Below are 12,778 nucleotides of genomic sequence, written 5' to 3'. Positions count from 1 at the left end.
AAGGCATAGGGATCATTCAGTGCCTTCTTATGGTGACAGTTTAGCAATAGGTCATCTAGTAGAATTAAAGGTAGAGAGGACTCAGTTCATTTCATACTTAAATATAACTCAATCCTAATTTGTCACAAAAAAGTTAATGAAAAGGGTTAATTTAAGTTTAATATTCAACTTTTTTTCAATCTGAGAGAAAGCTAAGGAGAATCTCTAATACTAAAATTTTGCTGCTTTTAGCAGGATCCAGTAGTTTAATCCAGGTCTTTTTTCTTAAAAACTTCCAGGTAATCCAGATTCAGAGGCAAAAATTGGAACTATATAAGCCAAGCCAGGTTCTGCTTGTGATATTACTGTCTTCAGTTTCATGACAGTTTTTAACTCTGTCAAGACCATGTGCTTAGGTCACATAAGAAATAAACTGAGCTACAAAAGGCTGGATTTTCCATTTTAAAAAGTGACCAGTGTCCAAATATGAAAACTCTAGTTTTTAAGATTAGCCTGAGTAAAAAGGTCATTTCCCTTATCTGTAAAGTCTTGTTCTAATTTTTCTTGTTCTTTGTAGGTAATGTGTTCTTCATTCATACTACATTTAATATCCAGCATTTATAGATAAGATAATTTTTTCACTTTTGTAATCTGAACAAAGCCCCTCTTTTCAGCTATTCTTTTGACAGCAATACAATGTATACATGTTTGTTAATATTTTAAAAATAGTTTCAGTTCAGTGGACTTTGTCCTAGGAGATTAAACTTTTTTCATTGCTTTCAATATACAAATGTGAAAGGTTTTCGTCAAGACAGTATCTATGTCAAAGCTGTAGCTTATAGCACCCAGGACTTGATTATCTTTGAAGTCAAAATCTTTTTTCCTGGAAGCTATTATGTTAGATTCTTAATTGACAAGGTTTCATTTAATGAATTGCTCTACTTATCTATTGTAAACACTGGGAACTAACCGTGCCATCTCACAATGCTTTCTACCTTTCAGTTCCCATTCCACATTTTTGTCTGTTGGATATTTACAAGCCAAGTCAGCATTTTTTAATTTCCACATTTCTATAACTCATAGTAGTGTTCTTTTGTTCCCTAAGGCTCATAGCTATCCATGATTTTACTTCATTTAATCATTGAGATCCGTCACTATCTTCACAGTAGGCCTCAAATATATCTTTTTCCTTTCCATCATCAACATCTTAAAATAAGTTCTTAGCACTGTACACTTAACTGTTGTGATACTGCTTCTTCCAGTTTGTCACCTCTCCAGTATATTTTATGTACCGTCACTGAATAAATCTGCATCTCTCCTTTCTTTACTGTACTGCTCAAAAATCTTTAAAAGTTGTATTACTCTAGCATAGGCTTAGGATTCAAACCTCTTAGTCTGACATTTGTCACCCTATATCTTGTTCAGATCCTTCTTTCCAGCCTTCCTTGTTACTGCTCCACGGCTTATAATCTTCATTGCAGCCAAACTGAACTCCTCATTATGCAATAATCGTATCTAGTACTTCCATATTACCATCCTCTGAACCAAAATGTTCTCTTAATTTTCTTTTGTTGGGCAAATATTTCCCACTATTTAAACATCACCCTGGAGCTCAAATTGTCTGGTTATATGGACAAGAGAAAAAATAAATGAAAGTGTTTAGTACTCTTGCTTTTGTTTAACTAAAATGTTTTTAATTTATTTTGAAAGAGAGAAAGAGCATGTGGGGAGGGACAGAAAGAGACAGAGAGAATCCCAAGAAGGCTGTGCGCGGTCAGCACAGAGCAAGATGCAGGGCCCTATCTTAGGAACCGTGAAATCATGACCTGAGCTGAAATCAAGAGTCAGATGCTTAATGGACTGAGTGACCCAGGTGCCCCTAGTGTTTTTGCTTTTAAGGGCATAATCACTCTATTACCTATTACCTTCTGTTTGTACTTCTCTAGTACTTTGATTTGCCCCATATTGTCTTGATGTATATATGTGTATGTGTCTGTGTGTTTTTTCTGTGCATTTAATATTTCCCTGATTAGACTCCAAACTCCTGGTGTCATGTCTTATACTTGTATGTATTTCCTATGATTTTTAGCATGTGGTAATTAACTATATGGTAGATAATCAACATAATTGGGGTCATTCTCTATTTTTGTGGTTGTTACTGAAAACACTATTTTTTCTATTTTGTGAAACTGTCATGTATAGGAATTATGGAAACATTTGAGACTGAGGCTTTTATATCTGCCATGAACAAATCCTAAAGCCTAGGCAGGGTTATAAATCACATGAAGGCCTGACAATCTGACTGGGTGATACTACAAATGAGGCCCACTGCAGTCTCCTGAGGCACTTCTGCATACTCTTTTTCCACATATTTTGTTCTCAGTCTGTGTCATGGGCATTGAAGTGTCTAATCTCTCAGTCACTGGCTGCATGTACGATAGTTATGGGAGCTATCTCTTAACCACTATCAGTTTAAACATAGCTTAGGTTAGCAGTTTATTACCTCTGTCTGTACCATATGCCTTTTCCCTCAGGACGCTCCAGAAATGATTTAGATCTGAGAGGGATTTAACTTTCTTTGGTTCTCTTCTTAGTTATTCAAGGGGAAGTCTGAGGGTCCAAGTGGCAGAGAATTAGCTCTGAGGATTCTACTACAATGTCACAAACAGTTCTGAAAACATTCCAGAGTTTTCATATCTATCTGAACTTCCTTAGGACTTTCCCATAATCAAAAAAGTAATTAGACAAGTTTTACCTAAAGGGAAGAGAGCAAATCTCCAGAACTGCTTTTATTTATCTATATTCATTTCATTCTTTTAATTATTTTCAGATTCCAATGTAATTAATGTCCCTTAGTTCCAGGTATACAATATAGTGATTTCAGCAATTCTATACATTGTTCAGTGCTCATTAGGATAAGTGGTCTCTTAATCCACTTCACCTATTTCACCCATCCCCCATTCCCCACACTCCTCCCCTCTGGTAACCATCAGCTCTCTATAGTTAAGAGTCTGCTTTCTTGCCTCTTTTTTCCTTTGCCTATCTGTTTTGTTTCCTAAATTCCACATATGACTAAAATAATATGGAATTTGTCTTTCTCTGACTGATTGATTTCACTTAGCATTATACACTCTAGACCCATCCATGTTGTAAATGGGTTGCAAATTATTGATTTATTGACCACTTAGACTGCTTCTATATTTTACCTATTGTAAATATTGCTGCTATAAACATACAGATGCATATATCTTTTTGAATTAGTATTTTTGCATTCTTTGGGTAAATATCCAATAGTAGAATTACTAGGTCATATGGTAATTGTATTCTTAATTTTTTGAGGGAATTCCATATTGTTTTCCATAGTAGATGCCACCAGTTTGCATTCCTACCTGTGGTGCATGAAGGTTCCTTTTTCTCCATATCGTCACCAACACTTGTTCTTTCTTGTGCTTTTCATTTTAGCCATTCTGACAGGTATCTTATTGTGGTTTTGATTTGCATTTCTCTGATAATTAGTGATGCTGAGCATCTTTTCATGTATCTGTTGGCCATATGCATGTCTTTTTTGGAAAAATATCTGTTCATATCTTCTGCCCTTTTAAAAATTGGATTATTTGGTTTTTTTGGGTGTTGTTTTATAGGTTCTTTATATATTTTGAATATTAACCCCTTTGTGGATATGTCATTTACAAATACTTTCTCCCAATTAGTACGTTGTCTTTTTTGTTGGTTTTTTCCTTTGTTCTCTAGAAGCTTTTTATTTTCTTATAGCCCCAATGGTTTATATTGCTTTTGTTTCCTTTGCTTCAGGAGACATATCTAGAAAAATTGTTGCTAGGGCCAAAGAAATTACTGCCTGTGCTCTCTTCTAGGATTTTTATGGTTTCCGGTTCTCACAATTAAGTCTTAAATTGATTTTGGATTTATTTTGGTTTATGATATAAGAAAGTGGTCCAGTTTCATTCTTTTGCATGTAGCTGTCTAGTTTTCCTAGCACCATATGTTGAAGAGACTGTCTTTTGCCTTATTTATTGTAGATTAATTGACCATATAATCATGGGTTTGTTTCTGGGCTTTGTGTTCTTTCCAAAGATCGATGTGTCTGTTTTTGTGCCAGTACCATACTGTTTTGATTACTACAGCTTTGTAGTATATTTTGAAATCTGGGATAGTGATACCTCCGATTTTGTTCTTTTTCAAGATTACTTTGGCTACTAAGGGTCTTTACTGGTTCCACACAAGTTTTAGGATTATTCGAGTTTTGTGAAAAATTCTGTTGGTATTTTGATAGGGATTGCATTTGATCAATGATTGCTTTGGGTAGTATAGACATTTTAACAATATTTGCTTTCCCAGTCTATGAGCATGGAATATCTTTCCATTTTTGTGTGTATGTCATCTTTCATCTCTTTCATTGTGTTTTTATAGTTTACAGAGTACAGGCCTTTCACCTCTTTGGTGAATTTTATTACTAGGTATTTCATTATTATTGGTTGTGATTGTGAGTGGGACTCTTTTATTAATTTCTTTGTTGGTTCATTAAGTATATAGAATTGCAACAGATTTCTGTATATCAGGTTTGTGTCCTGTGACCTTACTGAATTCATTTATTAGTTCTAGTAGTTTTTTGTTGGAGTCTTTAAATATATAGTATCATGTCATCTGCAAATGGTGAAAGTTTTACCTCTTTTTTTCCAATATGGATGCCTTTTATTTCTTTTTCTCATCTGATTGCTGTGGCTAGGATTTCCAGTACTATGCTGAATAAATGTGGTGATGGTGAGAGAGGAAATCCTTGTGTTGTTCCTGATCTCAGGGGAAAGCTCTGTTTTTCCCCACTGAGTATGATGTTAGCTGTGGGTTTTTTTTTTTTATAATGTTTTTATTATGTTGAGGTATGTTCCCTCTAAACCCGCTTTACTGAAGGTTTTTGTCATGAATGGATGTTGTACCTTGTCAAGTGCTTTTTCTTCAGCTATTGAAAAGATTGAATGGTTCTTATCCTTTCTCTTATTGATGTAATGTCTCACATTGATTGATTTGCAAATATGAAACTACCCTGGATCCCAGGAGTATCTGCTGGATTACAGCGAATGATTTTTTTTAAATGTATTGTTGGATTCAGTTTGCTAATATTTTGTTGAGGATTTTTGCATCTATATTAATCACGCTTGTTGGCCTGTAGTTTTTTGTTTTAGTGGCACCTTTATCTGGTTTTGGAATCAAGGTAATGCTAGCGTCAAAGAATGAATTTGGAAGCTTTCCTTCCTCTTCTGCTTTTTGGAATAGTTTAAGAACAGGATTAACTCTTCTTTAAATGTTTGGTAGAATTCACCTGTGAAGTTGTCAGGTCCTGGATTTTTGTTTGTTGGGAGTTTGTTGATTACTGATTCAGTTTCTTTGCTCGTATCAGTTTGTTCGAATTTTCTATTTCTTTCTGCTTCAATTTTGGTAGGTTACATGTTTATAGGAATTTATCCTTTTTTTTCCCCTAAGTTGTCCAATTTGTTGAAATATAATTTTTCATATATTCTCTTATAATCCTTTGTATTTCTGTGGTGTTGGTTATTTCTCCTCTATCAGTTCTGATTTTGTTTTCTCTCTCTCTCTCTCTCTATTTATTTATTTATTTATTTATTTAATGAGTCTCACCAACATTTTAGCAATTTTTTTTATCTTTTCCAGGAACCATCTCCTGGTTTCATTGATCTGTCCTATTGTATTTTTAGTTTCTGTTTATTTCTGCTCTAATCTTTATTATTTCCTTCCTTCTTCTGGTTTTAGGTCTTGTTTGTTATTATTTTTTTAGCTCCACTAGATGTAAGGTTAGATTGTTTATTTGAGATTTTTCTTGCTTCTTGAGGTAGGCCTGTTATACTATCAACTTCTTAGAGCCAGTTTTGCTGCACCCCAAAGATTTTGAATCATTGTATTTTCATTTTCATTTGTGTTCATGTATTTTTAAATTTCCTCTTTGATTTCTTGGTTGACTTATTCATTAGTAGCATGTAATATAACCTCCATGTATTTGTGTTCTTTACAGATTGGGGGGGGTGATTTCTAGTTTTTATGTAGCATTCTTAGAAAAAATGCATGATACAACTTCACTCATTTTGAATTTATTGAAACTTGTTTGTGGTCTAACATGATCTATTCTGGAGAATGTTTTATGTGCATTTGACAAGAATGTATATTCTGCTGTTTTAGGATGGAATGTTCTGAATATATCTGTTAGATCCATGTAGTCCAGCATGTCATTCAAATCCACTGTTTTCTTGTTGATTTTCTGTTTGGATGGTCTATCGTATTTCACTGGAGTGTTTCCTACTATTATTATATTACTATTGATGACTTCCTTTGTTTGTTGTGAGCTACATTATTTGGGTGTTTCCATGATGAGTGCATAAATATTTACAATTGCTATATCTTCTTGGATTATTACCTTGATGATTACAGTATCCTTCTTTGTCTTTTGTTACTGTCTTTATTTTAAAATCTGTTTTGTCCAATGTAAGTATTGCTACCTTGGCTTTTCCTTGAAATTCTTTGCATGATACATGTTTCTCCGTCTCCCTCAATTTCAATCTGCCGGTGTCTTTAGGTATGAAATGAGTCTCTTGTAGACAGCATCTAGATGGGTCTTGCTTTTTCATCCATCCTGTCACTGCATGTTTTTTGATTGAAGAGTTTAGTTCATTTATATTCAAGGTAGTTATTGATAGATATGTACTATTTGCAAGTTTGTTACTTGTTTTACAGTTGTTTTTGTAGATCTCTGTTCCTTTCTTCTGTTCCTCTCTTCTCTCATGGTTTGTTGTCTTTCTTTAGTGTTATACTTGGATTCCTTTTTTTTTTTTTCATATCTATTACCGGTTTCTTGAATTGTGGTTACCATTAGGCTTATATATAACATCCTGTGCATATAACCATCTGTATTAAGCTGATGGTCGCTTAAGTTTCAAGCCATTCTAAAAGTACCAAAATTTACTCTTCTTCCCTCTACATTTTAGGTATATAGTGTCATGTTTGTATTTTGTGAAACCCTTGACTAGTTGTTACGGATGAACTTGATTTTCCTGCTTTTATGCTTCCTACTTTTCTTACTCCTGCTTATGGCCTTTCCTTTCCATTTTAACATTTCTTGTAAGGTTGGTTTGGTGGTGATAGATTCCTGTAAATTTCGTTTGTCCTGGAAACTCTTTATCTCTCTATTTTGAATGATAGATATGGCCTTGCTGGATAGAGTACTGTTGATTGCAGGTTTTTCTCTTTCACCACTTTGAATATATCATGCCACTCCCTTGTGTCCTGCAAAGTTTCTGGTGAAAAATCAGCTGATAGTTTTATGGACTTTCTGTTGTATGGATTGTTTTCTTTTTTCTTGCTGCTTTTAAAATTCTCTCCTTATCATTACTTTTTGCCATTTTAATTACTGTGTATCTTGGTGTGGACCTCCCTGGGTTGATTTTGTTGGGGGCTCTCTGTGCCCCCTGGATCTGGATTTATGTGTCTTCCCTCTGATAAGGGAAATTTTTAGCTATTATTTTTTCAAATAAATTTTTTGCCCCCTTTTTCTCTTTCTTCTGGGATCCATATAATGCAAACGTTATTAGACTTGACGATATCACTGAGTTCCCTTAATTTGTTCTCATTCTGTATTCTTTTTTTCTTTCTCTTATTTAGCTTGATTGTTTTTCATTACTTTGTCCTCCATGTTACTGGTCTGTACTTGTCTTTCCTCTGTTCTACTATTTATTCTCTCTAGTATATTTTTAATTTCAGTTATTGAGTTCTTCCTCTCTGATTGGTTCTTTTTCTTACATTTTCTGGTTTTTTGTTGAGAGTCTCACTGAGATACTCCACTCTTTTCTCAAGTTCAGTGGACTATCTTTATGACCATTACCTTAAATTCTCTATCAGGCATACAGCCTATCTCCATTTCATTTCTCTCTCTTTGTCCTGTTCTTTCATTTGGGGCATATTCCTCTGACTCCTCAGTTCGCCTGACTTTCCATGTCTGTATCTCTGTGTTAGGAAAGTCAGCAACATCAAGTAAGCTGTTGCAAGTAGTGGCCTTATAAAGAAGAAATCCTATTGTTTGTAGTGCAATGTCCCTTGTTCACCAGAACCTGGTATTTCAAGGTGTCTTGTATACATGTTGTGTGCACCCTCATGTTGTGGTTGAGCTGAATTTGCCTTTAGTGTAGTCATCTGCAATGACTCCCTTTGCCTGTTGTGGGCAGAGTTTCGTTCCTGTGTTGTTAATGGGTCAGTCTGGGACTGTCTTGGGCTTGAATTGGGTCAGATCTGATGTTTGCCAAAGCTGTGATTGCACTGGATTGCAAGGTGCTCTCCCTTTGTTATCCCCTGGGAGGTTTTTGTTAGTGGATGGGACTTGCAGTCAGACCAGATGTCTGCTCCCAGCCATTGCTAAAGCTGCAAACTGATGTGTGTGGTTCTCTTCCCCTCTCCTTTGGACAGGAGTCACTTTGGAGTGGTATTGGCTCCTGTTGGGGCTGTTTGCAGAATGCCACACGTGTGGTGCCACTTTGGATACACTCCTGCTGAGGCCAGGTTGCAGGGGGTGAGTCTGCAGAAGAACCCAGAGGTGGAGAACAGTGTTACCAATCCAAGTGGAGAGTGTTTGTGCTATACTGGTTCCTCTAGGCATCTGCATATGTAGGCTGTGGGATGGGGAGGGAAATGGCACCTACCAGCTCTTTTGTTCTTAGAGAAGTTTCCCAAAGATCCCTGGCTCTCCAGCATAAATTCTGAGATTAATAAATAAATCTCCTTCCTGTATACCTTAGGTATTTTTAAAACTGCTGCTTTTATGCTCTATCTCAGCAGGGCTATTTCTTGTGCTCTTTAGTGGCAGGGACTTAATTTCCTCTTGCCTTCCAGCTCTCCCAGAGCCAAGCTGTTCATCTTTAAAATTCTAGGTCGTAAGCCCCGCTGACTGTAAAAACTCCAGATATTAGCCCCCTTTGGTTCTCAAAGCCAATGTTATGGGGCTTTGTCTTCCTAGTGCAGGTCCCTGTGACTGAGGCACCTGGTATGGGGTGTGCTCCTCTCCCTTCTCTGTGCTCGTGATGTCCTTCCTTCCCACAGACAATCTCCTGAGTCAGCTTGGCTCCCAACTGTGTTTCCACCCTTCCTACCAATTTTTGATGTGGTCTCTTCTCTCTGTTTAAATGTGGAGTCTGTTCTGCCATTTTTTGGGTCATTTTCTGGGTTATTTACACTGATGTAGTTGTTATCTAGTTGTATCCATGGAACAAGATGACTTTACGATCCTCTGAGATCATTTTTGAAAGTCCCCTATACTCATTTCATTCTGAAATTGACCTGAAGTAGCATATGAAGATATGAGCAGTTTTTCATGATATTATAATACAAGTAACTGGGAAGGAAGAGAAAAGGAGGATAGGATAGAAAAAGATTAAACCAGGAATAAATTTAGTATCCCAAGTCACAATATGTTTTTAGAAAAATGGGTCATCAAATTTTTTCCCTGCTTTCTGGCAGCCATCAGAAATAGGGATTTAAGAATCCATATACATGAATTGCAATATCTGTGTTTTAGGGAAAAGGAGGAAAGAAAAGCTACTTTGTTCAATATAAGAATAGTTTAAGTATTGAGACCTGCAAGAAATTTCTTCTGTGTTTCCGTAGAGAAGACTATATGAAGTGGTGAAACATCCTTTACTTCTCTACAGTAAATATAATAGTTATTTTATAGGTTTAATTTAGCTGTTCCTTGCTGTAAGTGCTTACAAAATAATTTTGCATAATTTACTAAAGGTACTTTTACAAATAGCTAAAATGCAGTCCCAGGCACTTCAGCTTTCTGATGATCTAATCTATTCCAAGATTAACATTTAGAGTATCTGGATTAGAGGAGTGAATAAAGAATACATTTAGTGCATAAAAATAATGTGTTTTTATTTTAAAACAAAACAAAATGCTTGTATTTTTTTTTGTTTAAAAAATAAAGTTATATGCCCATATATGTCACTAAATTCTGCATGTCACTCAATTCTACATGTTCGATTAGAAAAACAGCACCTCCAACGCTGATTCTCCTCCTAACAAGACAATTTGCTTTTAACTCTCTTATTATTTTGGTGTTTTCTCAGCATCTAAATATCATACTTGGAATGAATCTTGAATTTTCATTGTTTGTATGACCTATTGACTGTCTTTTATGCTAACAGAGTTTATTTAGCTCTTTCATCTCTGCTTCCACATAACATATGCATATTTTCAGTATACAGCCCCATTTCCATTCTACTGATGTAATTTATGTTTTGGTTAATTCAGTATTCAGTGTTTATATTTTTATGACTATAAATAAGAGCTGAGACATGTTACTTTTATTTTCCTCAGCATCTTTCCCCCCCTTACAGTTAATAGCTGTATTTTTGTTGTTGTTACTAACTTTCTTTGTATTTCTCAATGTAATTTAACTCCAGGTTTACTGCCATTTAACCACATTTCCTCTTAAGATGTTTATTCGTATCAATTTTGCACTTATGAAGAAAATTCTGGAGGTTTTTCTCGCTCTTACATGAACCAGTTGCCCCGCACTCCTGGTTTTCATCCTGGGATATCTCCCTTCACCTCTCTCCTGTATTAGCTCTCCTGTCTCTTGTATTCTAGGTCTTCCTTGTCTTGGTTTTGTGTTTTCATTTTGTTGGAAGAAATCATTTAGTAGCTCCCTAAGAAAAGATACAGGGAAGATAAATTTATTGAAAATGTCTTTTTATCTCTCATACTTGATTGTTTGGCTGGCTATTGAATTCTAGGCTGAAAATAATTCCCCTTCAAAATTATGAAGACATTGGTCTATTGCCTTTTAGCTTACATTGTGGTTCTGGAGTCTAATGTTGATTGCTGATCCTTTCTTTATCTCTTTTTCTTTTTGTCTGTCTCTGTCTCTTTCATTTCTTTCTGGAAATGTGCAGAATTTTTTAGTCCTATGTATTCTGAAATTTCATGATAATGTACTTTGATGTGGGTCTCGTTTTATTCATCATTCTCTCTAGTTCTTTGAATCTAAGAAGTTAGACTCAACAATTTTCGGAGATTCTTTTGAATTCTGTTTTACCATTTTCCCCATCCTTTTTCTCTGTTGTCTTTTTTCTGAAAATCCTGTTATTTAGATGTAGGACCTTCTGCGTTGATTGTATAATTTTCTTTTCTATTCTTTTTGCTATACTTTTGGAAGACTTTCTCACTTTTATTTTTAGAACCCTCTATTGAGGTTTTCATATTTACAATCATGTTCCTAATTTCTAAGGATTTCTCTTTTTTCTTTTTCTTGTCACATGGCTTTATGTTCTTAATTTATTTCTCCAAGAATAGTGGTGGTAATTTTGTTTTTTGATGTTTTCTTATAATGAATTTGTCTTTATTTTTTATTTCTGCTCTAATGTTTCTAATTTTCAATATTCTCTCTTAAATCTTCAAGTATACTATATTCTCTTCCTGTTAATCTCTCCCGAATTACTTTTCTTCTAGTTCTTTTCATCCCAGACTTCATAATAGCCATTCTTCAGATGAGGGTTAATCCTTGATTTACTCTTCATGTTTAAGGGTAAGGTTTAAAAGCTTGTGGATGGGGCTTACCAACTGTGAGGTTGGTGACTGCAGGGTGATCTTGCTGAACTTTTTGTGGGTAGTCCCCAAGTTGGTATCTCTAGTTCTTCTTGGGCTGGTCAGATTTTCTAGAGAAGACTTCTCATTTCCTGCATGGATGGAAAAGGCCTGGGTGCCAGCCCTGTCCAAGCTGAGTAGGGGAAAGACTTCAAGCATTCAGAAGGTGTACATTGACTCAATCACCCTTGTTTCAGAGTAGTACCTTTACCTTCAGTTGTGCCTGGTATTTGATGGCCTAGAGTCACTTCTTTTACTTTCTCCAAAGAATTAGACTCTAGTTGTCTGTTAGAGTTAACAAAAGGTATGGAACTGAGTAGAGTATTTAGGGATGTAATTGTTTTTTAAGCAGATTTCATCTAATTCTCCTTATTTCAGCTACCACCTTCTCCCTACCCCCATCACTATCTTTTCCAGAGGTACCTGGTGCTGTTAATTCCTGAGCCTTTTGAAGATTCTACAGAGTAAGTTCCACTGGTTCTTGGCTTTCCTTACTGCCAGCTTAAGATTTGGCTTTCCCAGATCTGTTAAGTCAGTCACCACATATGCATCTGCTTTTCAGCTTCCAAAATTAATTTTGTTGTTGCTGACTCCTCTCTTGTTCTTCCTGTTCTTGTGTTTTATGCTTATAAAATGATGCCTTTATTGTAGCTTTCTTTTTTTTTTTAACATTTTTTTAAACGTTTTATTTATTTTTGATACAGAGAGAGACAAAGCATGAGAGGGGGAGGGTCAGAGAGAGAAGGAGACACAGAACTGGAAGCAGGCTCCAGGCTCTGAGCTAGCTGTCAGCACAGAGCCCGACGCGGGGCTCGAACCAACGAACGTGAGATCTGACCTGAGCCGAAGCCGGAGGCTCAACTGACTGAGCCACCCAGGCGCCCCTATTGTAGCTTCCATGATGTTTCCAAGAGTGGGTGAAAGAGACATGTGTTTAAGGCACCCTTTTAGCCCAGATGTCCTGACATTATTTCTTACTACCAAACTTTTTAAGAATACTGGGGATAAAGAGTTTGAAGATACATCTGGAATGTAGCTAGAGAGTTTTGTTAATTAAGGGCAAGTCTACCATCATTGTATTATTATCATCATTATTACCATCACCATCCCACAACTACCATTAATTTTGTCAGTTAATTTT

General features: G+C 35.7%; 1 protein-coding gene across 1 annotated transcript in view; it reads left to right on the top strand.

The window, feature by feature from the left end:
• The window catches only part of LOC115284939 (golgin subfamily B member 1-like), a 44,949-nt gene that overhangs the window by 14,454 nt on the left and 17,717 nt on the right, over window positions 1-12,778 (top strand). The gene's annotated exons all lie outside the window — the stretch shown is intronic.

This window comes from Suricata suricatta, unplaced genomic scaffold (assembly GCF_006229205.1).
Source record: "Suricata suricatta isolate VVHF042 unplaced genomic scaffold, meerkat_22Aug2017_6uvM2_HiC HiC_scaffold_27, whole genome shotgun sequence".
NCBI classification, from domain to species: domain Eukaryota; kingdom Metazoa; phylum Chordata; class Mammalia; order Carnivora; family Herpestidae; genus Suricata; species Suricata suricatta.
The sequence above is the reverse complement of the archived record's forward strand: the minus strand, read 5'-3'. Positions and strand labels throughout refer to the sequence as shown.